Source organism: Caretta caretta, chromosome 6 (assembly GCF_965140235.1).
Source record: "Caretta caretta isolate rCarCar2 chromosome 6, rCarCar1.hap1, whole genome shotgun sequence".
NCBI lineage: Eukaryota > Metazoa > Chordata > Testudines > Cheloniidae > Caretta > Caretta caretta.
In genome coordinates this window covers 4,155,857-4,164,035 of record NC_134211.1, presented here as the reverse complement: position 1 = coordinate 4,164,035, position 8,179 = coordinate 4,155,857, and the positions used below count along the sequence as shown (strand labels likewise).

The 8,179-nt window shown below is 43.3% G+C and overlaps 1 pseudogene; it reads right to left on the bottom strand.

The window, feature by feature from the left end:
* Nucleotides 1–774: 774 nt before the first annotated feature.
* Nucleotides 775–4,251, bottom strand: LOC142072292 (up-regulator of cell proliferation-like; annotated as a pseudogene).
* Between the last annotated feature and the right edge of the window lie 3,928 nt (nt 4,252–8,179).

Genomic DNA, 8,179 nt, shown 5'->3' with positions numbered 1-8,179 from the left:
CTTATACAATAAATGCAACAACACTGACAACAACATTTCACTACCCCTTCATTCCGTACTAAAGTGATCTGTAACCCAACACAAGTCAATATTGATCACTTTGAGCAACACCTCTATATCTGATGGATATCTAGGCAGAGTAGGTGAGTTCATGTAAATACAATTTGCTCCTAAAGTCTCTCCCGCTCCCAGCTAGCTGTCATGGGAGAACTCATTCGGACCCTGTTTACATAGTTATGTTAGGAAGAAGCTTCTCCTCTAAACATGTTTCTATACAATTTCCATTAGATGGTTTCTTGCACCTCCCACTGAGACATCTTGTAATAGCCACTGTCAGAAACAGGATGGATCACTGTTTGATCCAGTACAGCAGGGAGATGAGATACAGAGCTAGATGGCCTTTAGGTCTGATCCAATACAGCAAGGATGTGGGATACTAGGCTATATGGGTGATTGGTCTGATCCAGTACTGCAGAGAGGTGGGGTTACCAGGCTAGATGGGCTGTTATTCTGGTTCAGCAAGGACACAGGGATACACGGACTATCAGTTTGCTTTGGTATGGCTGTTCCTGTGCAGCAGCCTTGCACTAACTGGAAGATGTGACCTGCAATTGATTTTTTTTTAGTTTTCAATTTTAAAAAACGGTACAGGCTGTCAGATTTGTTCATATTCCGTTTTTTAAAATTAAGGGTTTTGTTTTGTTGAAGTGTATCCTATTTAAAGAGACTCTTGGCATGTCTATTATTTCATGTAAAACGCTTCCTTTAGGCTCTTCAGGGTTTCAGCTTCTCCAGACGTTGCTGAGGATCGTTTTCTTTGATAAAATCTTCATGCATCTTCTGAAATGCCCAAGCTGCTTCCCCCAAACGTGACGCTTCAGGTCAACTTCAAACAAAGGAGAAGTGTGAAGTTTCTCAATCTCCTCCTCTTTTAACCTCTCATTAACCATATGCAGCAGTTCTCCACAATAGGTTTCATCATAGTCTGTTTTGGATTTAACTTTTTCTTCAATGTATTTCTTGCATTCAGTCATTAAAGATAGAGCAAGCTCTTCAGTTTTACAGTAACATTCCTGTGAGAAGTATTCTACAACTGCTCTGGTCCATTTTAGGTTTAAGTATTCCTTCTTCATTGGGAAAGACTTCATTCTATAATCCAGCAGGCTTTTTGCATGTTGCAGTATCTGTCTGACAGCACCCCCTCTGTGCTTCAGATCCTTTCTCAGCTGGAGATCCATATCTTGAACAACTTGACATTTCTGTAAAGTACAGAGTGTTAACTCTGACAAGGTTTCTCGCCACATCGTTTCAAATTCTTTTTTCAGTTTCTCATGGTTGAGTTTATCTTCTCTGTTTCGGCATTCAGCCAAGAGTCTGGCAACTTCCCCTTCAATTTTCTGCTTGTACCCAGACTGGATATTGTCTATCTTGTGCTGTCCTCTTCGTATTCAAATTGCTTCCTCACAGTTACTGGTTTTCAAGTTCTCTTTTGAGGCTATTCGTGCTCCTTTTGAAATCTTCTCTGTACTTTTCTATCAGGTTCAAATTTGGAGCTTCACCTTTAAAATACTGTTCTAAGTTATTCAAGAGCTTCTGCTCTCCCTGCTGTAGTTTCCCTCGTGCTTCCATTTTTAAGCTGTGAAAGAGATCACCCTCTAGTGTCTCTGGCAGCTGATTCTGGATAAAAGTTTCTTTTTCAGATATCCAGAGATACATCTCCTTGCGAAAACCCCATTCCCATTCAGAATACTTCACAGACAGCAGGTTATAGGCTTCAGCTACAAGGCTGTTTCTAAAGCTAAAGATGAAGTTCTCATGTTTCACTGACTTCCACAAGCTCTTCAACCATACAATAAAATCAGGAATATCCTTTCCAGCCCTTTTCCGTGAACGGTTCTCTATGAATTCAAACAGGTATTTCTTTAGCTCACACACACTCTCACTGTATCCAGTGTTTACGGGAGCCATGGGAGGGACTTCATGCCACAAGCCAGGCATGTACCAATTGTGTTTTTCTGGGTCATACTCCATAATATCAGAAAATGTCATTTCCCTGCTTTGCTTTTCCATCCTTGCTGCAGCTTTGGTCATTTCATTCAGCTGCTCCAGGAGGTGTTTCCTGTCCCTCATGTTTTGAACATGAGCAGACACATCACTGACGTTCTGGTGCACAAACTGGCAGTTTGGCTGTTCTCTGTTCTGAGAAATGCATGGACCACAATTTGCAGAACATCCTTCATTTCTGTGGCATTCTCCATGGCCATGTTAACGATGGTGATGTCACTCAGTCCAATCACCAGGGTGGCCAGCTCATTGTCATGTTGATAACTGTCTTCCAGTGCTGTTAGTTCAGGGGCCTTCAGACCTTCAGTGTCTATCACCAGGATGAAATCACAGCCAAGCAGCTCCTGAACAGCTTCTGTAACTTTAATGAGCGTCGTGAAGGCTCCTCGCGCACTTCGACCGCTACTCACTGCAAACTGCAGGCCGAACATGGTGTTGAGAAGGGTGGATTTCCCAGTGCTCTGCACTCTCAGCACTGTTACAACCACCATTCTGGATCTATCCCCTAGTCTGATATGGAGATGAGTTAGAACCTCTACTACCCAGTTCATGGGGATGTTGGAGGCATCTCCATCGATCAGCTCCACAGGAAACCCTTCCAGCATCAGGTCAGCTGCTATGCATGGGAGACGGGTGAAATGTCTTTGGCTTTCTTCCATTTTCCCTTCTTTAACCATTGAGCATTCAGCTTCATAGAACTGCCCCAACTCACGCATGAAATGCTCCACCCCCAAGGAACTATCAGATGTTAATTTATCTAATTCCTCCAGCTGTTTTTGGTCCACTCCTGGAGTTTCACATTTCTCTTTATAGTCCGCCCGCATTTTAGAAAGATTCGCCCTCGCAATATTATCCAGGCTAAATGTCATCCATTTCAGAAAGTAATGTTTCTCCACTGGCTTCAACTGTACTATTCCCTTGATAAACTTAGTCAAACCATTAGTACGATCACACTGATTCTGCTGTCTGCGTATCTCTAACCATTTCTGTTTCAGCTCAGATTTATACTTTTCAGTGGTCATGACCCCTTGCCTTTTCATTCGGCACATCTCTTCTTCCACTTTAGCCAAGTTTTTCCATAGGTCTCCTTGCAGGCTCAGCATTTCCCTTTTGTATTTTGCCCCATCTCTTATTTCTGCAGTGATTTCTTCAGTATATTTGCTCACACATTGACATGCCTGACAGTCCTCATTCACCAGGATTCCTAGGTCAGGTGCCGTCACAGCCATGGCTTCCAAACTCACTGTCTTCGGAGATGAATTCACTATGGTTCCTATGGTGGACTGCACCTTTTTCACAAATCCTGCATTATTCATGGTACGATCTTTCACCAGTAGCTGTGATTTGCTGAGCTTCAACACTGAGGACAGCTTATTAAGGAATCCCAGAGTTTCTTTGGGTTTCTTATTCTTGCAGTTGAGGATGAAGTAATATTTAGAGCTGGATTCTTTCCAAGATGATATCAGTGCCTATTCTCTCTCACCAATGCTCTCGGTAACTATGAACACTGCGGAGGAGACCTCTGTTCAAAAGCTAAACTGTAGCCAGTGGGACTCAATGTCTCCACGCAGATTTGTAACTGCAATGGGTTCTGGGAAAAGATCAGAATTTTCCGTCCCCCCAGGGAAATACCAGGAAATCTCAACCAGCCCATCTGCGATTTTCCGAAGGAAGTTCCCAGACTCCATGTCCCGCACTGATAAAGAAATCGTGGTGCTGCTGGGAGGGGCTGAGAACCTCATTGAGGAGGTGGGACTTGGAGAAGCTGCAGCTCCCCATCCACACAAAAGAAATGGTTGGCATTGACGTGAGCATCAAGCTCTCCTCTCTGAACCCTCTGCTCTCTGCCAGGGAGTGCGGCCTCCACTTCCGCACAATGTCCCTCATGGCCCACAGTATTAGGGTGCACTTGGGGGTGTCAAGGGTGAGTAGCAGCAGAGGAAGGGCAAACTGACACATGGACATTTTGGACAGGATCTCCTGCTGTAAGAAACTGTCTGAGCAAAGCAGAACAGCACAGAGAACATCAAGAGGTTGCAGAGCAATTTTCATCTCAGTGTCACTAAAACAGAAAGTGCCCTCAATATGCAGCTTCTCCTCATAATCACCCATTTCTTCCGCAGGAGCCTTGTGCCCAATGCTTGTATTTCTGGCCGTCCCATTCAGAGCCATGACCTTCCTCAGGAAATGCCAAGGTAAATCATCTAATGCCTCTGGAATCTTGTTCTTGATGCTTTCTGGGCAGATCTCCAGGACATCCCTCAGCCTGATCTTGATGCTTCTGTGCTTCTCCAGGTTTAATCTGGACAGGACATCTTGAAATGCTTTACTTCTTTCTGCAGAAGGAAGTTAAAACAAACCAAAATTTCAGAGTAGAAAATGGTGACTTTATATACAGTTTACTCATTCCATAGACAGCCTGATGTTTGTAATTTAAAGAAAAGCAGTACCCAGCAAGTAACAGATGACTTATACCTCCTGGGTTCAATTCTTCTCTTACTTATATTGATATAACAAAAATGAAGCCAATGGGATTACTTCTATACAAATAAAACATAGTTCTGGCCCACTTTGAACTCCGCTAATATGAGGTTGGTTTGCATTTTTTGATCCCAATCCTTATCCTCAGTGCAGTGCAAAGTCCACTTTAAAATGGCTTAAGTGGCCAACTGAAAATTTCCTAGGAAATCTTCCTGTATAACCAGATCTATGACATCCCAGCTCACAGCTACTGGAGGAGGGGGCATAGACTCAGGACCCTGTCTCTGTGGTGATCCCAGAAGCTGGAATGATCCCTTGGCTGCTCTAAGCTGCTGCTCAGGATCAGACTGGTGCCTGGAAGTCTGAGGATCAGGTGTCTGTGATGGTAGCCTTCACCCCTCACCCTGAGCTGTGCTGGGCATCAATGGCTCATCCGGAGGATTTGACCCTTTATTTCCCTTTCAGCAGTCAGTGCAGATTACGCCTTCTGGGAAGACTCATTTTTGATTTTCTTCATATCTTCCTCCATCTCTTTGCTGGGACATGTCTTTTACAGGTGTAGCTAACAGCACTGTGGCTTTGCTTACCTCCCAGCGACTAAATCAGTCCCTTCACTCACGCTACTTCCTCTCTCCTTTTGGGGAGCTGTGAGTACTGTCATTACTTACAAAGCAAATTTACCCACACTGCAACATGGGGAGATAATGCTAAGACACCTCCAGGCCAGTCCTGGTACGGTAATGTCTCCAGTGCACTGTTAGGGTATTTGGACCTGATAAACGATTAACCCATTTATTATGTGTTATCGAGACATTATTAAGGTCACAAGAGCAAACTATTCCACTGCACAGGAAAGATAGGAAGAATGGCAAAAGACCACCCTGGCTTAACCAGGAGATCTTCCATGATCTAAAAATAAAAAAAAAAGAATCCTACAAAAAGTGGAAACTAGGTCAGATGACAAAGGATGAATACAAACAAACAACACAAGTATGTAGGGGCAAAATTAGAAAGGCCAAGGCACAAAAGGAAATCAAACAAGCTAGAGACATAAAGGGTAACAAGAAAACATTCTACAAATACATTAGAAGGAAGAGGAAGACAAAGGACAGAGTTGGCCCATTACTCAATGAAGACCCAAATTTCAGGGTCATTTGAGCAAGGAGTTCCCTAGACACAGCTCCTCAAAAACACAGCATTTTGCAAAATCAGCAGTCTTATAATGGAGGGGATTGTGCACCACAGAGCTCAACATCCCCTACTTGATCTCAGTCACTCAGCATTTATTTCAGCCAGTGTGTGGCACTCACTGCCCGTTTGAGGAAGCAATACTGAAAACATCTATTAAAGGAAACCTTTGGCTTTCTAGAACACTGCGTGCAAACACTCATGAGCCAAAGAGATTGAAACGTGCATGTGCTGTGAGCCTAGGCAAGAGTCTTTCCAGACAGTCCACTCTCACAGTAGCTGGATGGCTCAAGTATATTTGAGCCCTACTCTACTCCACAGTATTACCAACCTTCCTCAGAATACCATCCTTGCCGCCATGGATGTCACTTTCCTATACACCAATATCCCCCACAATGACAGGATAGCTGCCTGCCCCAAATATTTAAAAGACAGTGGACAACCATCAATTATCCATCCCAAACACATAGCCAAACTCATCCAGTTCCTCCTCGCCTGTCATAGATTTACCTTCAACAATAAACATTTTGTCCAAAGCATGAGAACAGCCAGGGGTACTAGGATGGCTCCCCAATATGCTAACCTCTTCATAGGTCATCCTGAAGAAGAATTTCTGGAGAAGTGCATCATGAAACTAGTGATATACCTGAGAAATTTTCATCCTATGGGGAGACAGCTTAAACTCCCTCAGACTTCCACCACAACTTCAACAACCACCACCCATCCATTAAACTCTCTCTGGAGCTTTCCCACAACTTCTGGACACCACAATCAGCTTCAGCAATGGAACCCTACAGACAACCATATACAAGAAAGTCATGGATCACCACACCTACCTTCGTAGATCTAGTAACCTCCCCAACCATACCAAGAAATATGTTATTGACAGCCAGGCACTCAGATACCACAGAATGTGCTCTGAGGAGAAAGTAAGTGATATATACCTTAAAGAAGGGATAGCCTATTTTTGTCAAGGTCCAAATTTCTTGGTCAAGGTATAGTCAAGGTCCAGACTCCAAGAAAAAAATGTTTAAAAACCCATAATGATAATAAACAAATAAAAACATTGTGGGGTCCATTCAAAAGCATCTCACAGTCCGGATTTGGCCCATGGTCCGCCTATTGACTATCCCTGGCTTAACACACTTGTTGTCGATATTGTGAAGGCCAAAACTGTAACAGTGGTCAAAAAAGACCTAGGTAAATTGATGGAAGATAGGTCCATCAATGACTATTAGCCAGGATGGGCAGGGATGGTGTCCCTAGCCTCTCTTTGCCAGAAGTTGGGAATGTGTGACAGGGGATGGATCACTTGATGATTACCCTTTTTATTCATTCCTTCTGAAGCACCTGGCATTGGCCTCTGTCAGAAGACAGAATACTGAGCTAGATGGACTTTGGTCTGACCCAGTACGGCCGTTCTTATGTTCACTTAAAACCACCTTCACCAAACAAGGACACTCCATCAGAGAAGTAAATTGCATCATGCAACAGGCCACCCAAATACCCCAGGAGAACCTGCTTCAATACAGAAATAAACCCCCTTCTGACTGCATACCCCTATTTGTCACCTACCACCCCACACTGGAACCCATACAGTAAAGCTAGTGTAACCACCAATGGGTGTAAACAACCACACCCCATACTCGATGGGTACCCCATCATGAAAGAAATATTGCAAGAATCATCTCTTCTGGTCTTCGAACAATCTCTTGAAACTCATTGTTGCCCTGGTTTGAGGGATGTGTATACCCCATTATGTGATCAAACTAATTGCAACCATATTATGTGCATTCTGCCAATAGGAATTAGTGAAATAGAACACCACATAGTTAAGGGTTAATTTGGAGACAGGCTTTTAGAAGCGAGGTCATATCTAGCTGATAGTTTTTGCTAATCAGAATGGGAGGAGGGGACAGACAAGTAAACAACTGAGACTGAAAACCTTGGTGGTTGGAAAACTTTGAATCTAGGCACCTCTGATATGAAAAGTTGACTGAAAGTTAGAAAAGAGATGATCCAGTTGGGGTCATTATGACCTATGTGTTTTGTAGAAGTTAGTTATAAAAGATTAGCTAATAGAGTATATTGTGGAGCAGTCCTCTGAAGCCATCTTGAGACACTTTTTTCTGACACCCTTTCTCCCTGGTGGGTGAGCAACTGGCCACTGCAAACCTGCTGTTAATTACTCAATACCATTCCAGATCTTAGGAAAAATATCTGGGATGTTTTAAACCTATTGCTTTTGTCTCTGTATGCTTAAATCTAATAAACTGCAGTGTTAGATAAGAGCATACTTACTTGCATTTAATCCTTGATCAGACAGAAGTGCTGTGTTCCTATTGATTGATTCCTGACACTACATGGAGTGAAATAGTTAAGTTGCCCCTGCTGTGGGTTCTGAAAACCCCAGGTAACCCTCGTCATCAAGAGGAAGCTCCCCACA